At 40.1% G+C, this 19,000-nt stretch overlaps 1 protein-coding gene across 1 annotated transcript in view; it reads left to right on the top strand.

Moving 5' to 3' along the window:
- The window catches only part of ADCY2 (adenylate cyclase 2 (brain)), a 206,360-nt gene that overhangs the window by 47,879 nt on the left and 139,481 nt on the right, over positions 1-19,000 (top strand). The window lies entirely within an intron of this gene.

Here is a 19,000-nt window from a genome sequence, read left to right as displayed (position 1 = left end):
GCTTGGAAGTATGAACATTTCTTTCTTTATTTCTGAATTGCTAAAGACTTAATTCACTTTCTAATAATGAGGGGGTCAGTAATGTTAAGTCTTGCTGAATTGTATGTCTGAGTGGTAGAATCTACAGCCATGTAGTGCTGACCAGTGTAGAAACTAAGATTGCTTAAAAGATTATGTGATACAGCTGTATTGTGGTAGATGCATTATCATTTTGGTATGTAAACCACATTGTTCTGATCTCTCCTCACCTCATTAAAGCCTAACTTCAAAGACCAAGTATTTTTTCCAGGTACCTTTGTTACCTTTGACTCATAAAATGATTGTTCCTTTGCATACCCTGTGGTCTGCTGGGTTAAAGAAGTGTGTTGAAGACCCTCTCAAAGTGTGGTATAGGGCTTGTCATCTCAGCCATTTATAGGAATTTTACAGCCTCCTCTTGGCTGGGCCCCCCTGATTGAAGGGGGCTGACTCGTTCCAGACTCCATGACATTAGGGAATCCCATCAGTGTTTGCAGTTGGCTCATGGCTTGTAACTCAGCTCTGGTACTGTACTAGATGATGTATGGCAGAGGAATAATTTTTTAAAATCCAAGTATTAAGAGTTGTTTTTCCTTACTATTTTTCAGAAGATCTTTTAAATGGTGTAATACTAGTTTTTGTTGTAGTACTGTGATGATCTGAGCTGTCATTGATAGGAATATGTATTTTTAAGGAAAAATTTAGATTTTGTTTTGAAAAGCAAATACATGGTGTTTTGTTTTGTTTTTTTTTATATAGTTGTGTCATTTTAGGGAAACAGAATTATATTAAGTTTTGCACCAAAATGACACTGAAGATTAAAAGGAAGTGCTTTTTTATAAACAGAACCACAGAAACATTCTGGTTGGAAAAGTACTTTAAGATCATTAAGTCCAACCATAACCTATCTCTACCAACCATTAACTTAACTCTACCAAGTCCAGTGCTTAAACCATGTTCTGAAGCACCATATCTACATGTCTCTTAAACACCACCAGGGATGGAGACTCAACCATCTCCCTGGGCAGCCTACTCCAGTGTCTAATTACCCTCTCAGTGAAAAAATATTTTTGAATATCTAATCTAAATTGCCCCTGGTGCATCTTGAGCCCATTTCCTCTTGTCTGACTGCTTGTTACTTAGAAGAAGAGACCAATCCCCACCTTGCTACTACCTCCTTTCAGGAGATCTAGTGCTCTAGGCCCTTCACCAGCTTGGTTGCCTTTCTCTGGACTCGCTCCATCACCTCGATGTCTTCCTTGTAGTGAAACATACCAGTAGAACAAGAAAGGTGGACATCATGCTTTTTACTGTGAATAGCATAAAGAACTAAGCAAAGAATTTATACTTACCTTTTAAGTTACTTGACCTTTATTTTGAAAACCTTTATGTCTCAAGGAATAATTTCAAAATTGCAGTGATTTTACAAAAATCATGCCTTGTAAGTTGTTCAGAAAAGTACATTTTGTTTCCAGATATGGCTGCAGATCTGTGTTACATGGAATTTTGAGACTGAAGTCCCATCAACAAAATGTGTTCTGGGATGTAGCTCTCTATACAAATTTTAAATGGTGCAATAAGTGGGCTTGCTTTTTTCTTGCTCATTTGAGCTGGTTGCGTATTTTTTTGGTGGAGGCTGCCAATTTGTGCTGGATGTTAAGCAAGGACTGTGGTCATCTACAGTCAAAATAGTATTTTAATAATTCAGTAATACAGTTACTGATAATTGTAGTGGAATAAGTCAGGGTGAATGTTAGTCTTCATTCTGTGTCAACCTATAGCTTTTATTGTAGCATAGATGTGCTACTTAAACAGTATTAATGTTTGCCTCTCCTTCCCTAAAAGTGTTATCGGGTTAAAGTTGCTGTTGGCAGAACTTATTTATTTTTCCTGCCTGTATTTTTAGACCATGAAAACTTGGTATATTTAAAGCAGTACTTTCAGAAGATGTTATGTTTTTAGACACATCATGACTCCAGAATAAAAATAAATTAATAATTGGCCGCAATGTGCAATTAGTGTCTTTCACCTCTTCTGCAACTTCCTGTTTCATTCAGAAAGAGTGGAATTCTTTCAGCAATTTGTAGATTTATTAAGAGTATTTAATTTCCAGGATGTTAATAATTTTCTTGTCTCTCTTTGTAAAATGCATTTACTGTTCTGAATAGTTTGGCATTTACCAAAAGTACTGAGGGCACTGTGTTCTTAAAAATGTGTGGAAGGAACTAAATGCCAATATCACATTTCATTTGCCCTCTGTACACTTTTAGATTACTATTGTTTATACTTTGGAGTGTAAGCAAAAAAACGTTTGTTTTGTGTTCTCTGCTTTTGAAAATCAAGACCACAAATAAAGGATTAGATTCAAGATAGTGATTACACTAAAAAGGAAAATAACATTTGTCCATGATATACCTCAGGTTGGTATAGGATAAGTGTGTGTAATTAACAACAACAACAAAAAAGAGCTGGGTTATAGTTATTTAAAAGGACAGTGCTGTTGAATGTTTTGTTGGGTTTTTAAAAATAAATAAATTATATATCTATATTATATTCTATATATTATATAGAATCATAGAATGGTTAAGGTTGGAAGGGACCTTAAAATCATCAGGTTCCAGCCTCCCTGCTATGAGCAGGGACACCTCACACTAGACCAGGCTGCACAAGCTTCATCCAACCTGGTCTTAAACACCTCCAGGGATGGGGCATCCACAACCTCCCTGAGCAACTTATTCCAGCACATTATTACCCTCATGGTGAAGATTTTCTTCTTGATGTCTAACCAAAATCTCCCCTCTTTCAGTCTAAAACCACTACCCCTTGTCCTATCACTGCCCCCTCTGGTGAAAAGCCCCTCCCCAGCTTTCCTGTAGGTGAGGCCTAGACTGAGGCTGATTTCCAGAGTTTGGTCACTAAAGCCCAGAGAAGAGGAACTACCAGTAGGGTGAAATTAGAAAGCTTAGGGAAACATGTTCACAGCTAAGCAAAGTAAATCTGGCTTGTGGAGCTACATTTAACTTTGACAAAAACATACTGTTTTGATTTAGGGAATACTGATTTGTTTAAAAAAAAAAACAGAAAAAAACAGCAATTTTATCAATGAACAGTGTATTTTCCCTCTTGCATTGACTTTTTTTTTTTTTTTTCCTAGAGGACAGATAGGGAACCAGTAGAAACAGAAAGTCAGTGGTATAACAACTCTACCTGTAGGTAAACATCAGATATTATAGCATATATATCCTGTATATATAGCAAGGATTCTTTTCTAGAGAGCACCTGCATCTCCTTTTAACTACTTCCTCTGTGTTGGAAGACTTCTATTAAATCTTCTCTGAGCTGTCTGTTCTCTTGGTTGAACAAACCTCATTCTTTCAGTCTTTCTTCTTACATCAAATTTCCTGTTTTACGCTTTTGGTTGCCCTCTGCTGGACCCTCTTCAATTTTTCAGCATCTTGCAGTGTCTCTGGTTGGCTTCTCATAGCATTTTGGAAGTTAATCATGCCTTTGGACTACCAGTAGAGAAAAATCTAATGCTTCAGAAGTATTTGCTTATTTTGAGATTTGGCAGAGCCTATCCTTCTGGTTTGTTACTCCTTTTGTAGTCCTTTGTAAGGTTATACACCCAAAACTGGCTTTAGTAAAGCTGAAAGGCTTAGCATGCTCTTTATTATCCAGTCTTGGTTACTGTCAGAGATACTGAGATATCTGGGATCAAGAATCCTTAGACACACTCTCTGCTGGCTACATGAACTATCTGTTCGACGTGTGCATGTCTTTTTGGGAGAGGGAATTCACCTATTTCAAAAATTTGCAACGATGGAGATGATCTTTCGCAAGCCTTCATATTTTTTCCATGGTTGTTGACTGTCAGTGTTAAAATTTTGTTCCTCTTTCCTGGTAGGAATTTGTCTAGCCATGTCGTCTAGCTACTGGATCTCATTTTTTTGGCTGGTGGACTGACAGACCCAATTTCTGTTTCTCCCGTGAGAGAACTTCTAGACCATCATGAATTTGCCTCATAACCTTTTTGTCAATAAAATAAATGAGTTGCCTGCTTTTGCACTAGCTGAGCCTTTAATCACTTGCACAGTTCTTTGAGTCCTTACTTGTGCTTTGTCAACATCTTTCTTGCAACGTGAACATTAGCCTTAGAGGAACGTGCCAGGAGCAGCTGCAGCAGTGCCAAGTGAGTGTAGTGGGGGAGGTCTACAAAGGGGGTTAGTGTGCTGCAGTGCTTAGCATGGAGACACAGGCTCTACAGTAAAATACACAGCTAGTCTCTCCTTGCAGTTTTGTGGGGAGTTTAATGCCCAGCTGTGGGATCTGTGACAGGAAGGAGGAAAAAATGTCCTGTGTTCCAGTCTTAGTTTATGAAAAAGTAACTGTGTATATATGGTTTGGGATTTCATGGGGTTTTTTGTTGGTTTGTTGGGGTTTTTTTGTTGGTTTTTGTTTGGGTTTTTTTCTGTTGAAAATTTTCATCCGAACCCTTACAAGGCACACAGTCTGGAATTTGGGACTCTGCCCTCTCTTTCCAGGTGAACATCCTGCTGCCAAACAGAGGATGTTGTTCTATCTGCTCCTGGGAGCCTGGTGGTTAGGACTGCTGCAAGGGAACATGAGTCTAGTTATGGCATTAAGGCATTTGGCTCAGAAGACTTTTGCGTCTTAACATCCCTTTCAGTTATGGCTGGAATGGAAGGTATTTCACTGCCATCCCTTGGTACAAACACACAATGTGTTTCTCCCCAAACCAAACAGATTCTAATCAAATACTTGTGTTTTCTTGCAGAATGGTATTAACTGCTCAACCATTCTGATCTCATAATGGCTTGATACTATAATTAGAGGTAATTTTGCTCTTAATTTGTTAAAAAAGAACTAACCAAAATCATTAAACATCCCGTAAGCTTCCATTTTTCTTTTTCCCTATGTTATATAGGAGTGTAAGTTTTTTTATTTTATTTTAGTCTTTAAAAAAGTAGTGTTGTTTTACTCTCTCAACAAGTAATTTTCTTGTTCTTCTAATCTTTTTTTCATTAGCTGTGGCTAAAGGTTTTCCAAACTTTGGCTAAATCACTACAAATTGTAATTAGTGGCTTTTTGTTTGTTTGTTTGTTTCCTTTAAGCTAGTGTTACTTACCTTTTGGATTTTTTTTCCCAGCTCCTTGCAGCACTGTAAAAGAGGTCCCTTTTAAACGCCAAAAATTATAACTGTGCAGCCTGCATTTGTATATATATATATTCATATTATGGGGAGGACTCTGTTCAAGAATGCACATAGCAAAAATAATTTGTAACAACTTTTATATAAGTAGTGCTCCATCTTTGCTTGTGTGATCAGTTCTTTTCTGGTAGCCTGGATAAATCCTAAGGTACTATTCTGTCCTGGTGGTCAAAAACAAATGATAAATGAAAAATTTGTTATTTTCAAGAATGTTTGAATTGGGAAATTTCAAGGCTACATCCATAAGACCTTGTGCATTTACCCTCATCTAGTCTGAGGTCTTCTATTACAATACAGAATTTATCCTATGTGCTGAGGACAGCTAAAGATCTAGCTGCTACTTTATTCTTATATGATCTCCTGGTGTATCTGCACTAAGTAGTGTTAGTGTGCATCCAGATTATGGTTTCTGCTTCACTTCTGATGAATGAACTATTAGGATAATTTGTTTCAACATCTGTAGTGACTAAGAAATTGGTATTTTTTTGTTTTATGTGTTTTTTGATAAAACCACCTTCCTATTTTTTAAGCCACTGTTCTGCTTGTTGGTTTATTTGTTTGTTTGTTTTCCTGAATAGGTCATAGCTATTGATTTTTAACTTACCAGTCAGGCAAATTTTCCTGCTCATTTGAGTCTCTTTCTCACTACTAGTGTATATTTCTAACTTCCTTGCTACTGGAACCACTTTGTTCCTGCATAGAGGGGTCTGTGGCCCAGACGCCTCCTTTTGAGGCTTGATTATGCAGTCTGCAGTGAGTCTCTGCCTATTATTTGAAGATGTTGATAGATTAAATTTTACAGACACTCTATAAAGCTATCTAGGTAATTTTGATAGTGTGTGGCAGGCTCTTTCGGCTACTCAGAAGCCTGCTATTGAGGTCGTAGTGATTGAATTATTAGGTGTTTAAACCCTCAAAACACTCTCAGCAGGTACCCTCTGATGAACAAAAACATGATATGGCTGCCTTTGCAGTACTCATTCTTCAAAACTGTCCCAGACTCCTGCCACCAACGTGAGCCTTCTGGCTTGTGTTGTGTATCTTCTTCCACAGATGGCAGTTTACTCTTCCCTATATTTCCTGGAGTAACCAGTGGTTTTCTACTGTGTGTTTTTTTTCATGCAGTTTAAAATACGAGAAAACACACATGGGTGTGTTTTGTGTCTGGAAGATTCATGTGTTTTATCAAGGGGAACCATTTAATCAGATATAATCTGTATTTGGCAAAAGTGTGCTGCATTTGTACACATGCACGCCATATATATGTGCCTATAAATATATGTGCCACTTTGTTGGTGACATGAACGGTGGGACTGAGTGTATCATCAGCAAGTCTGTCGATTATACCAAACTGTGTGGAGTAGTTGACACCTTAGAGGGAAGGGATGTTGACAGGCTGGAGAGGTGGACCAGTACCAACCTCATGAAGTTCAAGAAGGCCAAGTGCAAGGTCCTGCACTGGGGTTGGCACAACCCCTGGCACAAATACAGGCTGGAGGGAGAATGGCTGGAGAGCAGTCCTGAGGAGAAGAACTTGGGGGTGGTAGTGGATGAGAAGCTCGACATGAGCCACCAGTGTGTGCTGGAGCCCAGAGAGCAACTGCATCCTGGGCTGCATCAAAAGAAGTGTGGCCAGCAGGGCCAGGGAGGTGAATCTGCCCCTCTGCTCTGGTGAGGCTGCACCTGGAATATTGCATATAGCTCTGGAGCCTTCAGCACAGGAAAGACATGGGGCTATTTGATAGTGTTTGAAGAAGGGCCATGATGATGATCAAAGGCCTGGAGCCCCCCTGCTATGAATCCAGGCTGAGAGAGTTGGGGCTGTTCAGCCTGGACAAGAGAAGGTTTCAGGGAGACCATATAGCGGCCTTCCAGCACCTGAAGGGGGGCTGCTGGGAAGCTGGGGAGGGATATTTTACAAGGGCATGCAGTGATAGGACAAGGGGGAATGATTTAAGCTGAAAAAGAGGAGATTTAGATAGAATATGAGGAAGAAATTATTTTCTGTGAGGGTGGTGAGACACTGGAACGGGTTGCCCAGAGAAGTTGTGGATGTCCCCTGTGTAGAAGGCAAGATTTGATGGGGATTTGAGCAACCTGGTCTGGTGGAAGGTGTCCCTGCTTATGCCAGGGTGGTTGGAACCTGATCATTTTTAAAGTCCCTTCAAACCTTAACCATTGTATGATTTTATGATTCTATGAAATATACAATTGAGCATGCAGACTTACACATGCAGCTCTCACACAAACACAAGCAGCACCAACTGCCTCATTCTGCTCCCCTCTTTGGCAGACCAGGGTGAAGGTCTGTCAGTGAAGGCAGTATGTTGCATTGTTATTCATATTTCCCCCCACTATTGTCTCTCTGTGCTTCTCTTGCTGCGTGCAACTTTTGATTAATTAACCTACCAATAATTACATTATTATTTCTGTCAAGATTCAAGACTTGATGCCTAATATGTGTTTTGCAATTAATTCTTAAGGCGAGTCTCTGAAAGAACATACCAGATCTAAATTACAAATATTTCCATAGATCTAGTGAGCTTTTTCAGAGTTAATAGTGTTTTATGCTTCTCTGTCTCATCAGCTCCTAGAAAAATACATAACTGACAGTATCAGATGGTGGACCAAATTTTGATGGGCAACTTTGATATAGCATCTGTACTATACATTTAGATGTTCTAATCAACATGGAGCATATGGCTAGATACCTTTTGTTTAGATAACTGATTTAAACTCATATGTTAAATCAAAGTCTTAATAGGTGATGATATTTACAAAAAATGTTTTATAATTGCATACCAGCAAAATAAAAAAAAAAAACCCATCAGTAGTCTCTGGCTAAAAGAAAAGAAATGCCAGCTCCAGAGCTTAGAAATAGAATAGAAGTTGGTTTATGCTGTTAACATTTAGTACAAAAAAAAAAAAGAAAAAACACATTCTTGTTAAAAAAAGGCTGGAAAAACAAGTATGTCTTTAAATACATTCATTATTGTCTAAGTCCTGAGGCTGTATAGCCACAGTGAAAGCTTAAAGCACATAGGAATTTTAGTAGTTTGAAAGGATAAAAGCCGTTGCTGTGGGTCGACTTTAAAGACAATTTTTTTGAAGGAAATGGGGTTATTCATGAAGATAATGCAGCTCAAACAGCCCTTGCTTTCTCCTGCAGCAGTTCCACAGAATGTTTCTGTTATCCCTGCTGAGTGGTGGAGGGCAGTGGCTGCTATGGAGGGAGGGAGACTCTATTTCTTGTTGCAGCAACTTTTGCTGCCCCATTCCTTGCCCCTTTTTCCCTTTGGTCTCCTCAGCTCAGCAGCAGTCTGCCTCCCCGCGCTGTGCAGCAGCTGCAAACCAGTTTGAGACGGGAGTGCTATGCCCTGCACAGTAGGCATATTTTTTATTACAGCACACATTTCTTTACTTTTGATTTTATGCTTAAATCTAGGCAGATATTGAAATGTCATCTGCTGGTTTTCTAACTAATTTTTACAACCTGCAGGTGTACTTTGAGTTTCACTCATTCTTTAAGACAGTCTGCACCGTTTGGATGTGCTTATGAAGAGCCTGCTTAGGAGCGCAGATCTGTGGGAGAAGGCATAATTGCATTTCATAGTATTCAAGCATTAACATGGAGAATGTGAACATCTTCCAGAAAGTCCCTAAAGCTGTGAAGAGAAGACCTGAAATACTTAATATGACAAAAAATTCAGCAAACGCTGAGAGTTGCAGGGCCATGGTAAAATGAAATCATGTACGCAGGCAGCCATGTGGGTTTTCAAAAGCAGCATTTACCTGCAGCCCAAAATCAGCACCTAAGAAATGCATAGAAAATAGTTCTGGTGAGATATGTAGGAAATCACCAAAGCAGAGAAGATAAGTAATAAATGCCTCCTTTTAAAAAAATAATGAAAATATCTCCAGTTAGCATTGATTTTTAAGCTTTACTGAAAGGGTTGGATTGCGTTTTGTGTCCACTCCATTTAAATGAGTATTTTTATCAGCAATGTATTTCACCTGTGTATTTATTTATCACTCTTCTTACATTTCTTATCCTAAAAATGACAATTTTTAAAATCAGTTTTAACTTTCCAAAATCTAAGTTTATTTGATTAACAACTCCATGGTCCTTTAGTGTATCAATTAAATTATAAAATGGCTGTGTCAGAATGCTCAATCCTAAGGCTGCTGTACCTCCAAAAATGTAAACCAATCAAACAACTGATTGGAAATTCCAGTGCTTCTAAATTGGAACAGAAAGCAGCGTGCTGTCCTGGCTGTACCTTCCTCTCACATTGCATTGCTGGAGCAGCAACTAGACTCTCACCGTGCAAAACACCTTTTGCAAGGGAGTTGTATTCCATATCCTTTTAGGGATGACATTAACAGAAATAACTTCTCAGTAAAAAGCTAAATCTATGCATTCAGAATTCTGTAATACTGTCCTTCCAGGTGATTTTTCTAGAGTACAGAATCTTTAATTCCTTGGATTGAGTTAGCTTTGCTGTTTTCATTCCATTTTCATGGCCATTGCCTAGCCTTTTAAATTACACAGTGCCTTTACAGCTTGGTATTATTTGTCAAGTTTATTGTGAATTATTTCTCTTATTGCAGCTGAAGCGTAAAATTCTGGGTGAGATACTCACTCCAGACATGATGCTTTGTCATTTTATACACTTGTTGAGTTATCATCTATCCCTACACATTATTTTCAAGAGTCCAGTAGAAGAAAAATGCCTTTCACTATCAAGATGTGGATACGTTTCCCCATCCTGTCAAGCACCTTTAGTGCAGTATGAAATACGAGGGATCAGGAGCACAAACACCTTTTGTTGCATGGAGAAGCCTTTGTTGAGTCGGAATCCAGCTGAGATGCCGCCCTCCCCAGATAACTTCCCACAGTTGCAGTGGTTTAAGCTCCCATCTGTTCAGAGACACCTGCAATAGGATGCGATCTTTTTATTTGTCCTCTCAGCCCCCGCCTGATGCTGATGCTAAAGCCACTGCTTAGGCAGGTGAAGTCATTCCTCTTCCAGCCACCTTGCAAAATTTGCACTCCTGTGCATTCCTTTCAGTGCTTGCTCACGTGAGTCCTTGGCTAGTCCTTGTTTCCCTCAGCTCACTTCTCCCACACACTGGTCTTCAGTGTGATTGAGTAAAGCGCTGGCTGCAGAACTGCCTGGCTTTTAATTACTATCGACAGCCTCCAACTGCCAATGTTGTAGGCACTATGTAAGCGTGTGATGGAATAGGTTAATGCTCCAAAAAAAGCAAGTGGAGGCCAGAAGCAATTGAGGTAACAAACTTCTGCCACGTTTTTTTGTTCTCAGCAGCTACAGCTATGTTGCTAATGGAAGGGGAGCCATTCGCTGGTCCTGGAGCTAGGTGGCACAGCACAGCTCATGGTCACCTGCCTAAACACCCACTCCTTCTTCCTTCCCCTAAGAGGGTGGTGGGGATCAACTTTTTCTGAATAATTCCTGATGTGCTCTGTCCCCTAAGATGTGTCAAGGCTCTGGGAAAAAGTTCACTGGCCCAGATCAAAATGGTGCTAGTGAGAGAGGTAGCAGCTATACAGGAGTGATGATGATGGAGCTCAAAACTGCTTTCCAGTCTTACTTGGTTTACCAGCAGAGACACAGCTAGAGGACTTTATCTGCAAACCAAAACTTGAAGTAATTCTTCCCTGGGATTGCACCTTTGGTTATTACACAGTATATTCTTTCCCTTCTCAAGGAACATCTTTTAACTGCACACGTGGTTCACAGCATCAGTGTTTGGTCTGTGTGGGTCTGAAAAGCAATCATGTCTCTCCCATGCCTCTCACTAGTTATGTATAATAAACCATATTTATCTGCTGTCAGTTTAGACAGATGCTGGGTATACCAAAGACTATATGCTACATATTTGCTACAGAGCACCTGTATGAGTTCACCTATGTGAACTCTGATATTCTGTCAGTTTCTGAGTGGACCAGTATTAGCTACAACTGATGTTTGGCTCCTCTGCTGTTACTGGTTTGTTCTATGTGTTTTAACTTTGATAGCAGCATTTTGAAAATGGCATAGGCTGTTCTTTATCGGACAAAGATGTTCATGAACCAATTTGCAGTTTTCTTTGTCCCTTTGAAGATGTATTTTCTCATGGATGTATAGCAGGCTATCATCAAGTCAGAAGCCACCAGAACAGAGGCTTGAAGTGAGCAAGCTGGCTCTGTACTGAGCTAGCTCAGGTGCAAGGGCTTTGGGGAACTCAGACTGCATGAAAGCACTTACGCTGCTCTGGAAACACAGACCTATGCAGAGGTATGTCTGAACCTGAACCTTAGGCCAGCTCCCATATCTTTGGATATACGATAGCACAGTTAATTCACAGCCCTCTACACTGTTTTAACAAATAATTTAGACCTATCAATGTCAAAACAGTATAGGTCTCCAGTCGGTTTAACTGCTTGCAGATGCACAGAACTAAGACTGATAGGTGGTCAATAGCGGAGGCCTCAGCAAGGAAAGAAACAAATACCTGAGAAAAATCATCCTAAATGATCCCAGCAGATGTTTGTTCTCAGTGCTGAAAGAGGTGCTCTCCACATACTTATCAATCTGACCCAGAGAAAATTTTCTTATTGATTCCTAAGCAAGAATAATTGGTTTAATTGATCCTATGTGTAGGAAGACTTCCATGCATGCTAAAGACTAGCTATTCAAGATTCCAGTGCCTGTCCTTCCTGCAGTTGTTGCCAGTATCTGTTACTTCAGAAAAGGATGAAAGGAAGACTTTAGAAGTTTATCTGACTGGTTTTAAACTGTGTTAAATTATTTCAGCCAGTTCCCATGCAAATTAGTAGCTCAAACTCTAAAGAATGAGAATTCTTCAACACAAACACACTCATGTCTTTTAGAAGCCAAAACTGAGTTCTGTTCTGAAGAAATTTGCTGTTTGTTTAACAGCCACTTTTGAATAATGTTCTTTTTCTTGAATGCTATCTCTTGTATGGTCTAGGTCAGCAGTGGCTCTGTCGCAGCAACATTTGTTCAGGCTAACCACAGCAGGATTTGGCTGTCCTTGTCTACTAGCATTATTTGCTGCAATTTATCCCAAGACTTGTAGAAACGAGATCTTGCCCAAATTTTTTTTGCAGACAGGAAGAGACTATGTCCCAGTGAGCATTTAGTCACATACATACTTCTAGAGAAAACTGCTTGGATTATTCAAGGAGGTTTGCAAGCAGTTTGTGTTGGAGAGCTTCACACTCTGGATGCAACGATGAGGTGTGTGATAATCCTGTTTCCTCCAGTATGTAGGTGATTAGATGGTGTTTCAGTTTCTGGCAGAGGTCTGTCTGTTGGAGTTTTGCTGATGGTTTTTGAACGCTGACTGTCGCTGACCTGTGTGGAAATGCACACTCACTTTCTGAGAGAGGTGTTACGGATGCTTACACACTGCTTGGCCTGTGGAAAGAGTCATTGGAATTTGTCCTGTGGGAAGAACAGTCCATAACAACAATTCTCCCAGGCTGTCTGTCTGCTTCAGCCAACTTGCATGGGCGAGTGGGCAGGAATGGAGAGAGGAGATGGCATGGTCCCCATGGGAGGGTCCCCATGGACACCTGGGAGAGGCTGTTGCTGTAGTGACAGTGTCCTTTGAGCCTAACTGGGCAGTGGAGTGGTGGCATTTCAACTCCAGTTCTTTTGCTCTAACACTCTATTTAGGTCTACTAATTTATCATGCTTAATTGCTTTTGTAACATCAAATCCACTCAAGCTGGTTAAGACCCTTAGGGCTTTTATTGGGTTCTTCCCCCACATAGACATCTTTTTAGTAAAATAAGCATAGAATAACACTTTGAAAGTCCTAAAAGAGCAGAAATTATCATGATGTAAAAAAAAGAACAGGCAGGAAAAAGGACAAGGGAAACAAGAAGAAACAGATGGAAACTATATGTGCAAAAATGGTGACAAAAGCATAAATGCTAATAAGAGAAGTGAATGCTGAAAAATTAAAAGGTGGATAATAAGGCACCTTTGATAATGCTCTGCATTATTTACTCCAAGATTTTGCTTCATTTGCTGTTCAGTCATCATTGATGACACGCTTTTTTTCTGCTATCCAGCATTTTAGACAGTGAATGTTTTTCCTTGTTTTTTGGCTAACTTTCTCACCTCAGTTCAGTTTATTGATGCTGCACTGATGAACTCTGAATTCAGGGATGATTTCTTTTCTACTGTTATTGTTATTGACCAAGTCACTTCAGAGTCTCTTGTACATGTTACACACGTAGTCCCCCAATCATTATCTAGCTATTTTCCCTCAGCGATGTTATTTCAGCTTCCATTGAGCTACATTAGCTAAAAATATTCCTGAGTCGAAGTTATCTGTCCATGCCCTGTGCCTGACCCAGACTGTCTGTCCTGTCTTCTCTCAGCCTCCATTTCTAACCAGATGAAGGGACATGTGTATTCTGTGTGCATATGCATGTATTTGTGTGGGGAGAGACCATGAAAGAGAGATCATGGGTCCCACGGTCCCAAGTGTCTGTTGTGGTGGAGTAGCTGGAGAAACCAGAGATGTCTAAGTACCAGCTACAGGACAAGGTGCCACGGGTCAGAGGAACCTGAGCAGGGGCATCTAGAGACACTGTGCTTTTTATGTATTTTGTGGGTGTGTACCTGAGCATGTGTGATCACTTCTCAGGCCAGGGTAGCTAGTGATTGGGACATGAAGCTGCAAGACTAAGTCAGATACTGGAGAAGCTAGAGGAGGCGTGGCTTGGCTACTGGAGGAAGCAGGGAGTCCAGGCGGGATCAGGGAGAGACCTGTTTGCATGTGGGGTGGATGATATAACCACGTGTGCCAGCTGTTGAACAGACTGGTTTTCTATGGCTGATTACTGGAGGGATATGTATCTACATAGGTATTTTATACTAAATTGCTTTCATCCTGGTCAGTTAGAGTGGAGCAGGATCAGGATGTGGGTGCAGCTTGTTTGCCTGAGTGCTGTTTATGTTCTGTGCTGATCTGTGTGGCTGGTTATGGATACCTGCATACATGCATCGTATATTTATTTGTGTCCATATGCCCCAAAAATGAATGGATGTGGGAATGTGGTGCTGCCGCAGCTTCACCTCTGTCAAGCTGCCAGATTCAGCAAACTCCCAACATAAACCAGAGACATATATTTCTAATAGCATTCTGTATATTTTTAAGCAGCATTATGGCTTCTGTGTAGGAAGTGGTTTTTTTGGTTATTCGATGAAGAATTAACATTAATATGTTTTAAAATGAATGATTTTGGTGTCTTGTGCTCTCTTTTGGTCACTCTTAGCAAAACAAGGTCACGTAATTGTTTGCTGCCTAAATAAATCAGTATAACCATGTGTGCTATGAAAACAAAGCTATGTATTTCTCCTTGAAAAACTACATGCATTGTTTCTTTTATTAGTGTGGTTGTGGGCTTTTTGTATCCACAGAAATCTCTGGAGAAGGCAGTCTGTCCCTTAGCACTACTTGAGGTGCCATATACTCACATAACATGGGGGCAATTCCTTACCTGGGCATCCCTTTCTCCATATTCACATGCAGGATATGCTAAGCCTTGAATCCATAAGCCATGGTCATTGTGAGAAACATTAAACTTTCTTAACTCCTTCTGGAATTTGCAGACAGAAATAGATTACTGCATGGTGAGGTAACTGATTTTTCACTATACATTTGCTAATCAGTGTTAGACTTCCAGGCAACAATAGTACTGGAGTTTAAAAGAAGGAGAGTAAGTGTGAAAATGCTGCTCCCTAATGACTGGGCTGATACGATACCTGACAGCAAGTGACTGCTGCAGACAGTCCTTGGGGTGCAGAGAGAAGGGACTGTGTATGTTGAGGGAAAGGCTTGTCTTATGCCAACTGCCAGAGCAGACAGTTCTGTCCCTTGAGAGACACTGAGCATCCATTCAGGTGGAAGTGTGCTTGTTTTTTTCTTTCCATGGGCGGTGAAAGGAATGTAAGGATAAAGAGCAGAGGTGAACCCAGAGTGTTAAAGAGTCAAGCCAGAAAGGTTGTTATAATTTTTTGAGAAACAAACTAATAATGTTCTGAAAAAGGATCTATAGTAATGAATGCTCTTTGCATCCCTTAAACGTCTGACACAGTTCCTTCCATTCTTATTATAAATTGGTATTGCCTGTTACTTGGTTTGTGAAAACAGTACTGGGAAGATAGTGGTGTCTAGATTCTCATTAATGCTAGGCACAATTTGGAAGATTTGGTGTGAGACATAATGGGGTATCTTAGAGAACTGAGGACCTAAGAGGTAAAGCATGAGCTGGAAAAGGTCTTGTTGTTTGCCTTTGCACTTAACTGCTTCAGGGTGATGCTCCTCTGTATTTGCGATGCTCTTTTGCAGTTGAAGTGCATGTAGTTAAATTGGCTTATTTTGCACTATGGAAAGAGAAATAAATCTTCCCTTCTTAAAAAATACGACTATTTGCCTTCACGTTGATAGCTCTGAAAATGGCACCCTTTGGTTCATACTGACTATAAACTAGCAAAAGTAAGAAGTCTGCCATTTTATTTTAGCCTTCTGAATTCAAAGTTTTCCTTTTTAAATTGCTGAAAGCTTTCTCTCATGAATTTATTTCTCTTTCAGCTTCCCTCACACCCTGGTTTGTGATCCATTTTTTCTTATTTCTTGTTTCCTATTTCTTACAAACCTGTTTCTTAGCTCTTTTTTTTTATATCCTCCAGTATGCTGCATCTTGCTTAACAGCATCTTGTCATGAAGAGTTCAGCAGCTTCACTGCACTGTAAGATGAGCCATCTGTTGCTTGTTTCAAACCTGTCATCTGTTTGAGTCCCCCAAATTCTTACACTGAAAAAGGCTGAACGGTTGATCTCAGTTCACCCTCTCCAGGCCATTTATGATTTTATTAACCTCTGTCACACCTTTCCTATCATCTCTTTCCCAGGCTGAAGAACTGGAAATTATTTCTCTTTGATTTTCCTTACTGCCTTTCCCTGATCTGAAAGGACTTTTCCATTACACAATATGAAAACACAGTCTGTAAGACAGAAAATCCATTAATACTTCCTAGCATGCTTTTTAGTAAAGAAGTAGGTCATTGTAAATTCTGATGACCCTAAATAAAAAGAAAAAAAATGATGAGCCTGATCCTCAAGGCAAACACAGATTAGCTGAAATGTAACTAGTGAAGGAAATGAAAAATCTGTGACCTGACCCATGCAATTTTGAGGTGAAGACTATTGAGCTTAACAAAATTCACATGATTTTGTGGTTTGTGAAGGAGGCTCAAAAGAATTGTTATGCATTTCTTTGAGTGATGTAAGAGAAATAAATGTGTTAGCTTTTCAAGTCAAAAGTTAAAATGTTGAGGCTTACTTATACTAAAAATAATTCTAAAGGAGAAAAGAATTACTATGATTATGCTGCATTACACTAAACCTGAGCAGTTAGGATTGTTTCTGTAGCACTATTGCTTATTGTTTGTTGTTTGTTCTTATTAATTAGTTTTTAAAATTAACAATAGTTTTATTCTTATTCAATTATTGTTACTTGAACAATGCCAATTTAAGGGTTGGGAAGCTGGGTCTTTAAAAAAAATAATATACTCCTATACCCATATTACTTGGGATGTAGGAAATGAAAAGAATTACACTTCTCCCTGTTGAACTTCATAAGGTTCCTGCTAGACCACTCTTCCAGCCTGTCTAGGTCATCCTGGAGGGTGGCTCTCCCTTCTGGAGTATCAACCTCTCCACTCATCTTGGTCATTCAACAGAAGTTAATTCTCCTCAACTTTTGAAGAAGCTTGTTGAGCTAGTTAAAATAATAATAATAATAATTTAAAAAAATAAATCCAAAGCTGTGTTCAGTATATAACTATTTTAAAATTCTGTGTTTTCTAAAGATAGAGCAGTGATAAAATTTCATCAGTGCCAAAGTGTCATGGTACATTGCTCTGGGATTCAGAAGAGCTGACCTGTATTTCTGGCTTTCTCTTTGAAGTCCTGTTGATTTTTTTTTAACCCTTTGAAGTACCATCTTTCTTCCAAATGCCTCCATTTCTTGCATTTTCTTATTGGTTACATGATGATTTAAATATACATACAGCTTGACCTGAGACATGCTGTCGTGGGCCGGTACCGGGGGGCTACCGGCTGTCAGGATGTTCCCGCGACTTCCCCCCCCAGTGTGGAGAGGTTTGTGAATGAGCCCGAGGGTCACACGTGGCCTTCGCCTCTTACCGAGGAACGACCACTGCGGGACCGTATCTTAGAGGGTAGATTAAAGTACCCTCCCACCATGCTCACAAATTGTTACTGAGATCAATGTTTAGTTTACAAATTAATCGGTTTATTAAGGGTCAACACAAGGGATCAAGGTTCAGGAGAGGCTGTCTAGGTGTATATTGGGAAAAGGATTCAAAGGTGCTATGGTCTTATTAAATGCACACTCCGAAGGAGAGGTGTAAAATCAATGGAGTGAAAGGGTAGGAGTTGAGCCCGGTAAGAAAGTTAGAGAGAGAGAGAGAGAGTGCGCACGCGCGTGTGTGTGCGTGTGTGTGCGTGTTCCAGGCAGGTTCAGGTACTGCAGTAGGGTCTTGTCCCGGGCAGGCAGAGAGAGCAACAGCCTGCAGATCTTGCCCCCTTTTTATAGATCAGTGATCACTGTTCGAGAAAGTACCACTGTCCAAATTAGCCAATTAGCACTGGCCAGGTACATACTCTGTCAGAGGCAGTTTTGAACCTATTGTCTATTTTTCTGCCAGTTATCATAACCCTTGTGCTGTTTTCTTGCTGTGGACTTATCTGGTAGAGCAAGAGGCCTGTTCCAGTCTGTCCTTGGCTAAATCAGTAAAAGATGCCATTTCTGTTTTGCTGGCTTGAAAGGCATTTTGTTTAGTCTTAGTAGGGGGAGAGAAGCTGGACCATTCCCCACACATGCTATATGTTTGCAACATGCTATAATATTTGATTTTGAGGAAAATTATTGCAAAGGAAAAGCTCATATCTGGAGTGGAAAAGCACACCTTTTATTTGGCAATATTCTTTTCTACTTTCAATACATCTGATGGATATCATTATTACCTGTTATTTTTAAGATCGCTCATATGGTTCAGTAGCTCACCTGCAAAAGCTGTGGAAACAAGGAGCTGCCACAAAAAGCACCTTAGGAAGTCTGTCTTGTAGTCACTGAGCCAGTGCTGGATTGATAAGCAGACCTACTAATGGTGGGCCTTTGGGAACCTGTGAGAGGCAGGGGCTTTTCTGCCATGTGAGCTGCATCTTGCTGGTCTTAATTTTGAGAGGAAGAATTATGTTCTGACTTACTCAGAGGCAGGGCATGGGCTCCAGATGGCTGGGGCTGCTTCATGGGATGCATCGAAACTCAACGAGAGGGAAGTGACTGGCTGAAGGAGACAGGACGAGATGAGTGGGAATAAAACAGTCGCCTGAGCTGCTTGCTGCAGACATGACTGAAGTGCAAATAGGCTATTTCACTGTAAATGAACTGCGACCGAATTTTCAAATATATTTGTGTGCCTAAAAGCCACTAATGAATATTTTATAAAGTGCTTTGTTTCCCACATGAGTTAGGTACATATTTTCTGCTTGCTTTGCAATGAACTGTGAAGTTTTAGGAGCTTGTACTTCTGGATGAAGCAGACAGCCAGCAGGTTGCAGTGCTGCCTGGGCCTTTTGATCTGAACACTTGCACAAGAAGAGGCTATTTGGGCTC

This window comes from Chaetura pelagica, unplaced genomic scaffold (genome assembly GCF_000747805.2).
Source record: "Chaetura pelagica isolate M959 unplaced genomic scaffold, ChaPel_1.0 scaffold71, whole genome shotgun sequence".
Taxonomy (NCBI): domain Eukaryota; kingdom Metazoa; phylum Chordata; class Aves; order Apodiformes; family Apodidae; genus Chaetura; species Chaetura pelagica.
Note: the sequence above shows the minus strand (reverse complement) of the source record. Positions and strands in the feature narration are given on the sequence as shown.